Source organism: Mus pahari, chromosome 10 (genome assembly GCF_900095145.1).
Source record: "Mus pahari chromosome 10, PAHARI_EIJ_v1.1, whole genome shotgun sequence".
Taxonomy (NCBI): domain Eukaryota; kingdom Metazoa; phylum Chordata; class Mammalia; order Rodentia; family Muridae; genus Mus; species Mus pahari.
In genome coordinates, this window is record NC_034599.1 from 94,317,755 (window position 1) to 94,334,392 (window position 16,638).

The window sequence follows — 16,638 nt, forward strand, 5'->3', positions numbered from 1 at the left end:
TCCCAGAAGTTAGGTTGCTTCAATCTGTCCCAAAGCTGTGTAACTTCTGCAGTCCACACTCTCGCCAGTGCTGACTGGAGCCTAGGCGAATCGGAGCAAAGATGGCTCTTCTGCCAGCTCAGGCCTTGAGACTCCTCCTGGGCGGACACCCCTCCTTGGGTGGGAAAGGTGTCAGATGACTGGAGCCAGAAAAGGGATCTTTCCCAGAAGCTGTGTCACTTCTGCAGGCCGCCCTCTCCCCGGCCATGCACTGGAGCAAAGATGGCTCTCTTACCAGCACTCCTCTGGTGGGAAAGGTGCAGGATGTCTAGAGCCAGAAATAGAGTCTGTCCCAGCAGCTGTGTCACTTCTGCAGGCCACCCTCTCCCCAGCAGTGCACTGGAGCAAAGATCCCCAGTCTGCTTTTATATCATTCTAGGTACATACAGAGAATAAGGTCAGTCCTAAGACATAAACAGAGTAGCTAGGGAACAAGTAAATAAACAAAGGTCTTAACAAGACTCATCAAATACAAAGAACTTATTCTTCAACTGCACTCATCTTGAGTCTACTTCCTGTCCTAGCCCAATGCCAAATTCCTGCCAAATTCCTAGACGCTGCACCAAAAGCTCTCCATGCTCCTTTGACCTGGTAAGTCACTGGGAACTCAAGTCATCTGGTTTAACAGCTAGCACCTTTACCCAGCTAGCCATGTCACCCTCCTTTGGTCTTCCAGCACTCTAAAGGCTGAGACAGGGTGATTGCCATCGTGAACTATCCTTTTCTTTTCCTTTGATTATTCCTACGTTGTCCTAAAAGGTTACAGGAGTTATGCTAATCTCACAACCACTCCTGTTTAGGACGGGTGATTTGAGCCTTTGGTACAAGTTATATTGTACTCAAGTGACTAAGGATAGCCTCTGAAGGCTCAAAAAATTGACTATTCGAATTTAACTTCCCACTGCTTATTTAGAGTAGGGATTTTCTTGTCTTTATTCCCAGGTCTCCAGTATCCAGCAGTCCCTGATACAGGGATGTTCTCACTGGGCACCCCACCCTGCTGATCCTATCTTCTGTGAGAATGTAGAATCAGTGGGACCTCCACTATGTCACCAGAGGCAGCTTCTGACATTTGAGATGTACTCATCCGGGAGCATCGGACATAATCAGGAGAACTACTTGTCATCGGGGTAAGGTTCATCCCACCCAACTCTAGAATGTCACCCTTAGGATGACAGGTCAAGTGTGACTCTGAGCCAATGATCAAAAGGAAGGTTGGACGGAAGCACTGCAGCCTGCGGTGCAGTCCAAGGAAAGTGAGCAGGAAGCCAAAGGAAGTGACCCCACCACCGCCCTTCTGGCGTGACACGTGGCGTGGTGTGCTTCGTTAGAGAGACAGACAAGGATGGGGCAGGGAGAAAAGGCTGCAGGGAGAAGGCAGTTGGCAGAGCAGGACCTCCCTTACAACCCTTTTGTACTTGGAAAGGATTAAGGAAACATTGATGCCTTCCTCACTCCCAGAGTCAGTCACAGTCTGGGGAGCTAGAAAGGACACCACTATAACTTCCAGTCCCTGAGGGTTTGCAGTACACTGCTTAGGTGACATTAAAATGCAATTCCAAATGACACCAGCAGTGTGACAGGCAAATCTCATACCTGAGTTCTTGTTTGTTACATGGCAAATGGAAATAACACCTGAGAGGTAAAGACAGAAATAATAATAACAATGGCCTCCAGAAAGGGGGGATTAAGTAAATGTACAAAGTACTGAGTTTAATCCTGAGCCTAAACAGAGCACGGTGGTAGATGCCTGTAATCCAGCACTTGTAAGGTAGAGGATGTGTGTGTGTGTGTGGGGGGGGGGGTCAGAAGTTCAAGGTTCTTTGTATACAACCTCAGCTATATGTATATCAAGTTTAAGAGCAGCCTAGGCTCCCTGGCTCCCTGACTCACACCCATGTGCACACTCAACACAGACACACACACACATACACACACACACAAAACATACACACACACACACACATACAGAGAGGGGGGGAAACATACATAAGATACCTGTGTTGCTAAAATTCCTTTGTCAGGGTTGGGGTGTGGGGGAGGGTGGGGTGCAAACAATGTCTACCCTGCCTCCTAAGGTCCCAATGACAAATCGAGGTACAACTCCAAAGTTTAGTCTGGGGAATCAGTAAGTTTACTGACTGACTTACAGAACACAGGTGAGTCGTTACTTACAGGAATGTGGGAACCTCACCCCCAACCACCCACCCCCGAAAATGAATGCACTGGGAGGTCTTTATCAGAGCCAGCAGCTTAGATGGAGCTCCCCCTTCTACCCCTTCCCCACCCAATTCCTCCAGTCCTTCCCAGCAAGAGGCCACATGAAATTAGGGCAGAATAGCATACAGCTGGTTAGCATGGGAGGCTAGATACTCAGGGGAGGGTCCCATGACCCTCCCCAACCCTCCTTCTCCAAAGGAGCCTCAACAGTTAACAGGCCCAGCAGAACTCCTGAAGATGGCTTTAGTTTAGTTATCTAGGAGGATAGTCCTGTAGATAGGTGGGTATTCACCACATGATTAATAAATGGTAGTCTTATTGTCTCAGGCTTTGAAAAGGTATTTGAAGTGTAGGTGAGAGCTCTAGGTACCTAAAGAAAGACATCAAACATCAGAGGAAAGGAACTCTTGACTCAGCTGTCAGGGAGCTGGAGAGCTGGCTCAGCAGTTAAGAGCACTCACTGGTTGCTTTTGCAGAGGGCCCCGGTTCAATTCCCAGCACCCACAACAGTCTGTAACTCCAGTTCAGGGGATCTGATACCCTCTGCTGAACTCCGTAGGCACAGCATGCATATAGTCCACAGACACTCATGCAGGCAAAAGACATATGCATAAAATAAAGATTAAGGTTTTAAAAAAAAAGTTTAGGGGCTGGTGAGATGGCTCAGTGGGTAAGAGCACCCGACTGCTCTTCCAAAGGTCCGGAGTTCAAATGCCAGCAACCACATGGTGGCTCATAACCATCCGTAACAAGATCTGACTCCCTCTTCTGGAGTGTCTGAAGACAGCTACAGTGTACTTACATATAATAAATAAATAAATCTTTAAAAAAAAGTTTAAAAATATAATAATATTTTGTTTATATGTATTATAATTTTATATAATAAGTATATATTTATATTAAAATTTAATTTTAAAATAATGAAAGAAGGCCACAGAAACAAGACATTCTAGAAGCAGGAAAACATGTCTCAAGAAGAGTATGGTCACCACAGTGACTATAGACAAACTTTGTAGCTGCCACCTCTGGATTCTGTGAAAGGTTTTTGAATTGTCATGTATCTGTGCATAACCTCCCGTTTGTGGTCTTGATAGATACTTTAGATGGACATGAAGAAGATCTTGCCTGTTTAGCACAAAGAGTCCCACAAATAAGAGATTCTGGAGAGAAAAAAAAAAGTTGGAATAAAGAGAAGCCAAAGGGGGGCGGGGCGTGGGGACGATGAGCTCTGTGTTGCTTAGAATCACGGCTGCAGCTAAAACAAACCCCACAGTCCAGTGTCCTGACACGACAGGAGCTAATTTATCTGGTGCACGGCAGCTTACCTTGCAAGGTGAGCTCTAGGGATCACAGCTTCTTTCATCTTCGGTGCCACCACCCCTGCCTTCTGTACAGAACTGGAGATGGGAAAGCAGACAGGAGAATTGATGTCACTGCTGTAAAAGACTGCAGTTCCCCAGCCAGCATGAGCTGATAGGTAAAGGTGATTTTTCTGCTGACAATTCCGATGAGGTACATTTGATCCCCAGGTCACACATAGTGAACCAAAGAACCCACTCCCATATACCACAACCAGTGCCCATATACTCAACCTACCCCATAAATAAATATATTTGAAACAAAAGTAGTTTTCCGAGTAACGACTCCAGTGCCAGGGCTGGGAAACAGGTCAGTCAGTAAATGCGTGCTATATGATTATGACCGTTTGTATCCCAGTCTCCATAACGCAAGGGAAAAGATCAGCATAGCAGTGTCCGCTTATAATCCTCCCACACTGGAGAGGTGATGCGGGCAGGGTCCCGGAAGCTCACTGGCTAGCTTGCCTAGCCTAATTGTCAAGCTCCAGGTCCAGTGAGGGATTCCTTTTCAAAACAAAAAGCAAACAAGGTAGATGCTCCTGAAGAATGGTACCTAAGGTTGACCTCTGGTCTCTGCGTGCACACATGTAAACCCACACACACATACACACACACACACACACACACACACACACGCACACACACACACACAGAGAGAGAGAGAGAGAGAGAGAGAGAGAGAGAGAGAGAGAGAGAGAGAGAGATTCCAGTTCTATGTGGCTGACCAGCTTCTTTCCAACAACTGTGGCAATCTAGGTCGCACCATCACCTTGACTAAGGTGTGTGACCAATCCTGGGAAGTGGGGCGGGACACTAAGGACCTTGAGAGGGAGGGAGTTGTGTGTTTGAGGAATGAAAACGCGGCACAGTAGCAAGCTCAGGTGGTTGGAGGCCATCAATCCTGGACAGAGGAGACAGAACAGCTGAGCGAGGCTCTGAAGTTTCTTTCCCGAGATGGGTAAACTGAGTTTCTACGGGACACTGGCTGAAGTTGGGAGGTCGGCAACAGTGACAAAATAGTCACTCTTTCTAGGAGACACTGAGACTGATTGGGAATGTATATCACTGAAAAGATAAATTTGGCTATCCAGGCAACGTTTAGAAAGTGTGGAGTGAGGGGCAGGAGTCCAAGTGAAGGGGACTTTCCACGGGGTTAGCCAGGGTCTGTCCAGGAGCCGAAGCCAAAGCACGACTAATGGAGGAGGAGATATCTTAGAGAAATGCCTGTGAGAGTAAATAAGGAAGGAGTCAGACGAGAACCTTCTGACTGTGAATACAAAGTAAACATGACGGAAAGGACGGAAGGCAGAGGGGAAGTTACTTAGACTGCAGAGCAAGCTGAACGCGACCATGAGGGAGCCAGGCAGCAACGTCACGGGGCCGCATGTCTCCTCTCCCGGGAAAGGACCTACTTCAGGTTCCAGGCCACACTAAGTCACTGCTGAAAGAAGCCTTAGAGAACATGGCTGCAGAATGAATCCAGTCACAGAGGGCAACAGCTGGGGCCCTGGGTTAATTATTTATTTTACGGTGGAAATCAGAAACGCGCCGCGCGTGCTTTGTTCTTTGTAACAAGGTATTGTGAAGGCTAGCCTCCAGCTTGATATGTAGGGAGCGTGACCTACAGCTCCCAATCCTTAAGTGCTGGAGCTAACTTCATAGAGGTGTCAATGTGTACAGCCAAAACCAAACAATGAAAAACAACAAAAAGTCTCTCTCTCTCTCTCTCTCTCTCTCTCTCTCTCTCTCTCTCTCTCTCTCTCTCTGTGTGTGTGTGTGTGTGTGTGTGTGCTAGTTGCGCAAACATACTGTTATGCCTACCCATGTGTATCCATAGAGGATAAAGAAGGATTCTATCAAGTTCTGCCATATTTGCTTGAGACAGAGTCTCTCATTAAACTCAGAGTTAGGCTGAAAGCCAGCAGACACCAGCAATCCTCCTGTCCCACCCCTACACCCTAGCATTGGGACAACAGGTGTGTGTTGCTGTGCCTGGACTTTTGTGTTGGTGCAAGGGATTTGAACTTAAAGCCTTACATGTGTACTGGAAATGCTGTTACCCAATGGAACCGTCTTCCCAGACTCCCACCCCTGTCAAGATTTTTTTAACTTAGGGGAAAAAAATTCACGTGTTTGTTTTTCCTGCGTGTGTGCATGTGTCCCATGTGCCTGTTTGGTACCTGTGGAGACTAGAATAGGGTGTTGGATACCATGGAACTAGAATCAAGGATGGCTGTGAGTTGTGGGGACTGAACTCAGATCCTCTGAATGAGCAGCAAGTGATCATAACCACCCGGACACCTCTCCAGAACCTTTCTTGTATCATTTTATTTTGTCCTTTGTGACAGAGTCCTACACAGTCCAGGTTGGCCTGAAACTTGCCATGCAGTAAAGGCTGATCTCGGTCCCATGATCCTCCTGCCTGTACCTCCCAGGGATTGGGACTCCAGGCATCTACTACCATACCTAATTTCATGTGTGCACATTTTTTAAAAAAATTATTTAATGTAAATGAGTATACTGGAGCTGTCTTCAGACACACCAGAAGAGAGCCTCAGATCTCATCCCAGATGGTTGTGAGCCTCCATGTGGTTGCTGGGATTTGAACTCAGGACCTCTGGAAGAGCAGCCACTGCCCTTAACGGCTGAGCCATCTCTCCAGCCCTCGTGTGTACACTTTGATGGCCACTATAGTCTGTTCACCCTGACACCACACGAATCTGCAGCCTCCCTCAAGTTTAGGGATCAGCTCCTCTGTTTTCAGTGGGCCTTCCAAAGGGAACTCAAGAGGGGATCCGTGGAAGGAATTACAGTCCCTGTCGCTGCAGGTGGTTTTAGGGAACACACCATCCCTTCTCTCGGTGCCCATTTCCAGTCCTTGCACCTTAGCGGAGTTCTTTTCATTTTATTTATTTTTTACGTGTATGCTATACGATGTGTGTTGGGGTGAGGCAGGCACCTGTCATAGCATGTGTGAGGTCAGAGGTCAGCTTTCAGGATTCTGTTCTCTCCATCACCGGCTCCAGGAACTGAACTGAGGGTCAGGCTCTCACAGCAAGGCTCTCATTTTAGCTCCTGAGCCATCCCTCCAGCCTAACTTTGGCAAAAATCTTAATAGCCTGCTGCTGCTGAGACCCAGACTTTCCTTCCAGAAGATGTGAACCAGAAAGTTGTTCTTACCTTTCTCAAGCCAGAGTTAACTTCCCACACCCATCCCCACCAAACCAGCAAGAAAGCATCAGGAAGCATCCACATGGATTACAAGCTCCATGTGGATCCCTCCCCCTTAACCTCCTGTCAAACCAAAGCTGCGCCTCCTAAGGATTCCAGGACCTCCTCGAATTTAAATCAATAAACCTGAAGGGGACCATTCTCATGCAAGCCACAATGGATGCTGTGTCTCAAAAGTTCATTTTAAAGGTGTCCTGGGGAAATTATCACAATGGAAGAGAATGCCAGGCTATGACAGGCAGACCCTACCCTCTTAGCGTTGTGAAGCCACAAGTGTTAAGCCTGAATTTTCCCTAACCTCTCAGAAGCATTGACTATAGGTGGTCATGCTTCCCACTTTTGATATTGTGAATACCTGGTTTTGCTCCTGTGCCTTCAGCCACTCATACTTAGTCATCATTTTTTCTTCCTCTTCCTCCTTTCTTCGTTTTTTTTTATTTTTTTATTTTATTTTTTTTTTTGATATGAGACTATCTGAGCTAGCTATTTTTTTGTCAACTCAACCCAAACTAGAGTCACCTGTGAAGAGGAAGGGAGGGGCCATCAACCGAGAAGACTCCTCCACTGGATGGGCCTGTGGGCAAGTCCGTGAGGCACTTTTCTTGCTCGATGGTTGAATGTGAAAGAGCTCAGGCCACGGTTGGCAGTGCCACCCTGGGCTGTATAAGAAAACCAAGCTGAGAGGGGCTTGAGAGATGGCTCAGTGGTTAAGAGCACCGACTTCTCTTCCTGAGTTCAAATCTTAGCAACCACATGGTGGCTCACAACCATCTGTAATGAGATCTGACGCCCTCTTCTGGAGCGTCAGAAGACAGCTGCAGTGTACTTACATATAACAAATAAATAAATAAATAAATAAATAAATAAATAAATAAATAAATAAATAAATATTTAAAAGAAAGAAAGCAAAAGAAACCAAGCTGAACAAGCCAGCACTGTTCCTCCACAGCCTTGGCCTCTGTTCCTGCCTCCGGGTTCCTTTGATGATGGACTGTAACTTGAAAGCCAAATCAACCCTTTCCTCCCCATCTTGGTCTTGGTCCGAGTGTTAGTTTGTTCTATTGCTGTAAAGAGACACCATGACCAAGGCAATTCTTTTAACAGAAAGCATTTGATTGGAGACTTGCTTACACTTTTAAAGGACTGGTCCATGATCATGGCAGGAAGCAAGGCCATGGAATCGTGGCTGACAGCTTTCCACTCTGATCTTTAGGTATCAAGCAGAGAGCGATGCTGGGCCCAGTGTGAGCTTCTGAAACCTCCAAGTCCGTTCCTCAGGACACGCTCCCTAACCCTTCCTAAACAGTTCATCCACTCTGGACTAAGTATGCAAATATATGAGCCTAGGAATCCCTGCAAACATCTCTGCAGTGGCAAGAAATTCTCCATGGTAGGAAACATCCGCAAGACGCCAAAAGGAAATCTGGTTCAGCAAGATTCAGTTAGCCGGGTTGGTTCAAACTTCTAGAATCTGACCCCGAGTGGTTAATTTTTGACATATTTAAGCAGAGTACCTTGGAACCAAGTTTCTTCCTGACAATTGTCACAACAAAGCTTAAGGCGTTGAGAACACCAAAACTCCTTTGCAAAGTACTTATCTCTCCCAAAGTTCCCGTGACCTTTTCCAGAAGAATGGGGTCTTTTGACTGAGAAACAGTCCTCAGGGAATCTGGGGGATTTGGGTGAAGTCTAGCTCTACAGAACAGCAAAGATCACCAGGTTATTAACTGCATCCATTCTTAGCCTTCTGGGTGGAAAACAGGTGTAAAATCCCTTCTGCTGATGAGAAAAGCCTGCGTGTGTAACATTCCTGGTTTCTCTAGAACTATCTGTGAAACACAAGGACCCCGTACCCTTCCACAGAGAAGCAAACTAGAACATGGTTTCACTGTGTTGTCCAGGTGACCTTCAAATTCCTGGACTCCAACTACCTCCTGCCAGAGCCTCTGGAGACCCCAAGACAACACGGCTGCACGGCGCTGTCCCTGGAAACCGTGGGTCTTGTATATTTCTCACTCATTGAGAGTAGACAACCTGCCTAGAGTTCAATAGGAGTCTGAGAGGGAAATGAGTGAATCAGTCCAATTAGGCCTTCCCATTGGTCCATCTCGGCACTATTCTGACTCCTCATTGCTCGGATGATAGAGTTTGAGGCCAACATGGGCTACAGGGTGAAGCCATATGTCAATACAACAACAGAACCTTAGCATGGCGTCATGGTTTGCTTTCTGTTGCTGTAATAAACACCACGACCAAAAGCAACTTAGGGAAGAAATGGTTTATTTCATCTTACACTTTCAGGGCACAGTCCATTGTTGAGGAAGCACTCCCATGGTGACTCACAACCATCTGTTAACTCCAGTCCCAGGGGATGCAGGGCTGTCTCCTGGCTTCTGAGGACACTGCACATTCATGGTGCATGGGCATACATGCAGGTAACACACACACATACACATAAGATAACGAAATAAAATTTAAAAAGGAAAAAGGAAAAATCAAGACTGAGTCACTGTGGCAGAGAAGCTGAAGCTAGTGAGGGCTAGCCTGAGACAGCATGAGATAGCCCAGGTTACAGACTGTCCTGAACTCCATACATCCCTCCTCATTCAAAACTGAATGAGCTAATACATCAGGCCCTCACAAAGTTAGTTCAGCCAGGCTTGAAGGTACGCACCTTTAATTTTAGCACTTGAGGTGGAGATAGGAGCATTCTGCATTCAAAGACACTCATGGCTACAAAGAGAGACCCTGTCTCAAAAACCAACTGGCCTTCTAGCCCTGACACAGCTGCTTGAATAAATGAGACAGGGCTGCAAATAGCTAACTTTGAGACATGATTGTTTTAAGTTGAAAGGAAGTAAGCAGTGAAGGAAAAGAGGGGAGGAAAATATAGGAAAACGATGAAGAGCAGTTTAGTGGTTGTAAACAGCAACAACAAGTGCTATCAAGAGCAGAGCTAGGATTTGAAGGAGGAGGTTGACCTTGCTAAATGTCACCTTTTCTTTATTCCATAACTGGGCCAATGTGTTACATACCTTTAGTCCCAGTGCTTGTGAGTCAGAGGCAGGCAAATCTCTGAGAGTTTGAGTCCAGCCTGATCTACATAGTGTTCCAGGACAGCTAGGGCTATGTAGACACCCCCCCCNCTCTCTCTCTCTCTCTCTCTCTCNCACACACACACACACACACACACACACACACACGAACTGAAGACAAGTGATAAGTGATCAAGCCAGGGATGTTCTATGACATCACGGCACGTTGGAGGAGTGAATGTCTGACACAAAACATGCTGAAAAGTGCCACTCCAGTAGACCCTCCTGCCCTGCAGCCTTTAAGTTAATACTGGCCAGAGAACAGCAGTGGCCCTCACTAACAGACCTACACGCCCTTCCCAGTTGGGCAGAGTTATTTCAAGGTCAGTTCTGAACCTTTGCAGGACCCAAAACAAGGGGACCAATGAGGATGTGACATGGTATGTGTAAATATTTATAAAGTATACACAGTTCTGACAAACTTAAGTATTATATCTTATCCTCCTACTTTGACAGAGGTGTTTTCAAAACAACATGTAAAGCTAGGCTGGAATTCTGGATTTTTGAAGTCCTTGGAGTTTCCCCCACAGCCTATGGCATCATGGGTAGGGATGGTCCCCAAGCTTGACTCCTGCCTCCTCCCGTGGCTTGGCTGATGGTCCATAAGTTTAATCTTAGCTTGTAATTAAAAATCCTATCTGTTCAGGTCTCCTTTCTTCGTCCCAGAACATTTTGCTTATTTTTGTTTGTTTTCAGAACATTTTGGTTTGTCAATTTGCTAGCTAGCACTCGGCCTTTCTCCTATCTCTCCAATATATCTAATTCAAAGAACAATTGATATTGAGTATCCCAGCTGGTCTTATGGTCAATAAGCATGTCCATCCAACTTGCAATTATTAGACATGGAAAAAAATTGAATGAAAGAAAACTTAGTTTTATTCTCCCTACAATGGAAACATTTTGTCCTAACAGATTTTTTTTATGCATTAAACAAAATCCCAGGCGATAAAATTGAAGCTCATGTCATTGTTTTTTATGTACTACAAAATGCAAGCTGTCCCTAAAATTTCTAAAAATAACCAAACAACAAAATCTGTGGCCACTTTATAAGATTACCGTTCTTGCCATGCTTGATTGTAAGGTGTGTGTGTGTGTGTGTGTGTGTGTGTGTGTGTGTTCCCGTAAAAGTTAAGAACAGGTTTTTCAAGCCTTATCTTGATCAAGACTAGGCAAATAAAACTCTAAAATTTTTTTTTTTGAGACAGGGTTTTTCTGTGTAGCCCTGGCTGTCCTGGAACTCACTTTGTAGACCAGGCTGTCCTCAAACTCAGAAATCCGCCTGCCTCTGCCTCCCAAGTGCTGGGATTAAAGGCATGGGCCACCACTGAGTGCCTGGCTCTAAGATGAATTCTTGAGATCAAAATGCGATATATACTGAGGTAAACCTGATACATGATTCTCTTTCTACAACAATAAGACTTTCTTAAATATTGGTTTGTTGTTAGTGGCATTTACCAAAAATTAAAAAATTTAAAAAAAAAAGAAAGATTTGGGATTAGATGTTATCTAAATGCTAGGTTAGGGTGTTTTTCCACTGAAATAAAAGAAAGTTTGACACCCATAAAACTCATTTTATTTTGTTTTACATGAATTCATTTTCGAAAGGAGCTGTTTATGCCATGTGCCTGTTTGAAGAATACAAGACAACTGGAAGGAGCTGGTGTTCTTGTTCCTCCAGGTGAGCCTCAGGGAGCCAACTCAGCTCATCAGGCTTGGCAGCAATTGCCTCAACTCACTGAGCCATCTATGGCCTGTAAAACTTACTTCGATGAACAAACATTTGAATCGATTTGTAAACACTGGCTTAGTGTGCAAAACGTCTGTCCTTTATGCCCGCCATCCTCTGTCCTCCGGAGGAGTTGGCTTATGAGAGACACCATAAAGAGAGAAAAGCAGTTGATAAAAATCAACTGTTAGAGACATTTATGGATCTCAGAGCCACTTCTTTTGGAAAACATCCACTGCCTTCTTATAAAATAAGTACCTGATATTCTTTTTTAAAAAATGAGTTAAAAAAAAAAACTATAGGAGAACTGTATATATATATATATATATATATATATATATATATATATATATATATACTACTATAACGGATGTTTACACATGGTAACTGGAAATTAAGAGTTGGATATAGAATCTCTCCACAGCAAGTTCCTCAAAAAGGAAAAGCTAGAAAAATACAAGTTAAAAACAGACGATTTCGACTCTTTCCAGCTCTCCATCCCTAGGAGGCACCTGTTCCTGGTGGCGCAGCTCCTCGTGTCCCGGAGGAGGAAGGGTGGAGCAGGTCTGAGGAGCAGAAGCTTCGCACCTGGTGGTGAGCATCGCTAGAAAGAGGAGACAAGGATAGGCCCAGGAGTAATGGGCTCAAGTCCAAAGCTCAAATAGTAAAATAATCTCAACATGGAAAATGACCATCAGGAAAAGGAGGAGAAGGAAGAAAAGCCGCGGTACTATCAAAAGGGAGCCAGCTGTGGCCCTGACTTTCGAAGCTGGCAAAACCTGTGCGCCTAGAAGAGGTCGCAGGCAGTTCCGGGTTAGGCAGCCCATCGCTCACTACAGATGGGGCCTGATGCATAGGGTTGGGGAGCCCCAGGCAAGGTTGAGAGAGGAGAATGTACAAAGGTTTGGGGAGGACATGAGACAGCTCAAGGGGAAGTTAAGGGCAAGGCAGCTGAGCCCGCAGTCTGCGGGCAGTTAGCACTGACCCCGCTCTCCATGAGCACTGTAATGAGTTTTGCCTTGTGCCCTGAGTCGTGAGCTTTTCTCTGAAGATGATATGGGGACCCCTGCCTTGTGATGTACAAGTTTTGAGGTTACTCCTTTTGTGTAGATCTCTCCTTGCTACCAGCTTCTAATTGAAACTTGTGGTTTTTTACTCGGCCTGTAATTCTTTTGCTAGCAGAATTTATCAGTTGTGTGGGAAGATCCATACATATTGCGAACCTTAAAAAGCAGATTAAAAAAGCAAACAAACAAACAAAACCCACAAAAGACCAAAAACAAACAAACGAACAAACAATCCAGATGATTTCATTGACTAGAAGAGGAGGAGGAGGAGGAGGAAAGAGAAGAGAAGAAAGGAGACTTTAAGAAGGCAAGAGAAATGGTTCCGCACATTAAGAGCACACACTGTTCTGACAGCACACATAGCAGCCTGGAAGCTCAGCCCCTGGAGCTCTGATGCTGTCTTCTGGCCTCTGATGGCACTACATCCACACCTACAGACTCACACTCAGACTTACATACACACATAATTCAAGATACAATCTTTCATAAAATAAAAAAGGGGTCTGGCATGGTGGTCTGTGACTTTATTCTCATCATTTAAGAGAGAGAAAAAAAGCATATCTGTTAGTTCAAAGCTGGCCTGGTCTACATAGCAAGTTCCGGGAGAGCCAGGGTTACACACTGAGACACTGTCTCAAAAAAAAAAAAAAAAAAAAAAAAAAAAAAAAAGCAAAAACAATAGAAAAAAACCATCACACCAATGACTCCTGTCACTCCAAAGAGAGCAATGGCTCCATCGGGTGCTGCTGGCCATTTCCTATGCTACAGGATACAAGCTTGAAAGTTCTTTCTTGTCACCTCAAACTTGTACCAACTTTTGAGAACTCGTCCTTGTAAAGGGCTGGTGACTCTCATTGTTTTTCAGCTCCAATGATAAGAGACCAAACTCAAAAACTCCTTTACCATTTTTAATTTTCACTTTGTGTTTCTGAAATACTTTTAAATCTAAGTGAGATATTTGGAATTGTCTCTGGTATGAAAAGTAACGATAATCTTGGTGTTTCTAAAGCTATAATAGGGTTGGAGAGATGGCTCAGTGGTTAAGAGCACTGACTGTTCTTCCAGAGGTCCTGAGTTTAATTCCCAGCAACCACATGGTGGACCACAACCATCTGTAATAGGATACAATGCCCTCTTCTGGTGTGTCTGAAGAAAGCAATGGTGTATTCATATACATGAAATAAATAAATAAATCTAAAGCTATAATAGAGGGTATTTTAGCTTTACATTTATTATGTTTTTGTTAGGACTAAATGCTTAACCAAAACTCCTTAATCTAGTTTATGGATTTTACAATGTATTTAGTGTGCATGTACATTTGTGCCACAATGTTTTTGTTTTTTGTTTTTTGTTTTTGGTTTTTGTTTTTGTTTTTGTTTTTTTTGAGACAGGGTTTCTCTGTATAGCCCTGGCTGTCCTGGAACTCACTTTATAGACCAGGCTGGCTTCGAACTCAGAAATCCGCCTGCCTCTGCCTCCCAAGTGCTGGGATTAAAGGCTTGCACCACCACGCCCAGCTATTTGTGCCACAATGTATGTCTGTAGGTCAAAGATAAGAAGAAACAGCTGGATATGCTGTCATACACCTTTGGTCCCAGCACTTGGGAGACAGCGGCAGAAGAATCTGTGTGAGTTGGAGGCCAGTCTGGTCTATGTAGAAGCTCTAGGCCAGAAAGGGCTACTATAGTGAGACCCTTGTCTCAAAACAAAAAAATACAAAAATGAATAAGAAACAAAAAATAAGCCAAAAAATGTATTCTAAAGCGATAACACATTTGCAAGGTTTTTTGTTTTGTTTTGTTTTGTTTTTTTTGTTTTTTTTTGGTTTTTCGAGACAGGGTTTCTCTGTATAGCCCTGGCTGTCCTGGAACTCAGAAATCCGCCTGCCTCTGCCTCCCAAGTGCTGGGATTAAAGGCATGCGCCACCATGCCCGGCATATGCTTGTCTTACTAGGGCTGGTGAGATGGCTCAGTAGGTAAGAGCACCCGACTGCTCTTCCAAAGGTCCAGAGTTCAAATCCCAGCAACCACATGGTGGCTCACAACCATCCGTAACAAGATCTGACGCCCTCCTCTGGGATGTCTGAAGACAGCTACAGTGTACTTATGTAATAAATAAATAAATCTTAAAAAAAAGAAGGAAGAACCATATTCTACATGTTTAATGACATATTAAACTAGCTCAGGGCTGGTAGCTCATGTTAGGATCGCAGCACTTTCGAGGTAGAGGTGGAAGATCAGGAGGTGAATATTGACTATATTGGATGATATCAAGCTGAGGTGAATGCTATATTAGGCTATATTGGACGATATCAAGCTATATTGGACTATATTAGGCTATCTGAGAACTTTTCTTTTAAATGTTCAATAATGGAAGACTGGTTAACTTAAATATGGTCTAAATGAACTCAGAAGGTAGAGGAAGGAGGATTCTATGAGCTCAAGAACACCCTGGTCTACATAGCAAGTTCCACACCGGCTAGGGCTACATAGTGAATTCCAGGCCAGTCTCTTCTACCTAGTGTGTCCCAGGCCAACCAGGGATACACAGAGAAGTCCAAGCCAGCCTGCTGTACACAGTGGGTTCCAGGACAGCCAGAGCTGCAGAGTAAGACCCTGTCTCCAAAAAACAAAACAAAGCAAACAATTATAAAATAATTTTAAAAATGAAGACTATGTCTGTAGTCATTAAAATAATACCGATTTTTAAATTTTATTTATTTATTTTATGTATATGAGTACACTTTTGCTGTCTTCAGACACACCAGAAGAGGACTTTGGATTCCATTACAGATGGTTGTGAGCCATGATGGGGTTGCTGGAATTTGAATTCAGGACATCTGGCAGAGCAGTCAGTGCTCTGTTGAGCCATCTCTCCAGCCCTGATACCGAAGATGTTTAACGATAGAAAAACATACAATTATCTGTAGGAATAACCATGCTAGGATCCCACTTATGCACACCAAAACCAAGATAGGAAAAGAAGTCTGTGTGGTTAATTCCTGGTGCTGGGGAGCGCTAGGGGTTGGGTGGGGAGAGTGAATGGGGTTTGTTGTTGTTGCTGCTGCTGCTGCTGCTGCTGGTGATGATGATGGTGATGATGATTTCTTTTCATCCAAGAACATATCTGAACCCAAAAGTGTAAAAATAAATGTACCTTACATGTGCAGTTGGAGCAATGCTTCTGAGGTTAAATACACAGGCTGCTCTTTCTTCCAGAGGACCTGAGTTCAGTTCCCAGCATCCACAATGCTGTCCACAACAATCTATAACTCAAGGGATCTGATGATGGGCTCTTCTGGCTTCCATGGGCACTGCACAAATGTGTACAGACATGGATGTAGACAAAACACCCATGCCCGTAATAAAATAAAAAGCACTTGATAATTATAGGGTGCAACACTGTTAAGTGTACTGTGACCTTACTACCTCAAATTTCCTTAGGCAGTAAGATATTTATTGTTCTTGTCTACAGCTTGCAGACCTAATTCTGCCTTACTCAATAACCAGGAAGACGTTGCTAACCTTTTCGTACCTGAGTTTCCTCATTTGTTAAACAAGGACAATAATACCTACCTGGACTTCAGACAGGCTAAATATTTACAATCTTCTGTAAATTACATGAAGACTGGCACGAGTTTCCATGTCAACTTGACACAAATTAGAGTCATCTGTGAGGAGGCAACATCAATTGAGAAAATGCCCCAATAATATTGTGCTGTAAGCCATTCCATTAGTGATTGATGCAGAAAGGTCCAGGTTGGTACCACCCCTGGGATGGTGGTCCTGGGTTTTTTTTGTTTTTGTTTTTGGTTTTTTTTTTTTAAGATTTATTTACTTATTTATTATATGTAAATACACTGTAGTTGTCTCAGATACACCAGAAGGGGGCATCGGATCCC

General features: G+C 44.3%; 1 long non-coding RNA gene and 1 pseudogene across 2 annotated transcripts in view; one reads left to right on the forward strand and one right to left on the reverse strand.

Moving 5' to 3' along the window:
• LOC115064800 overlaps positions 1–5,098 on the reverse strand; it is a 9,979-nt gene extending 4,881 nt beyond the window's left edge. The window contains exons 1-2 of one of the 2 annotated variants that reach the window (XR_003844615.1): positions 5,030–5,098; positions 3,585–3,656 (exon numbers count right to left, since the gene is read on the reverse strand). This is a non-coding gene — a long non-coding RNA (uncharacterized LOC115064800). Of the gene's footprint in view, positions 1–3,584; positions 3,657–4,938 lie in introns of both variants that reach the window. The other variant, XR_003844616.1, reaches the window with a different exon arrangement.
• A 7,248-nt stretch (positions 5,099–12,346) lies between these two features.
• Positions 12,347–12,699, forward strand: LOC110328654 (annotated as a pseudogene).
• The last annotated feature ends 3,939 nt before the right edge of the window (positions 12,700–16,638 follow it).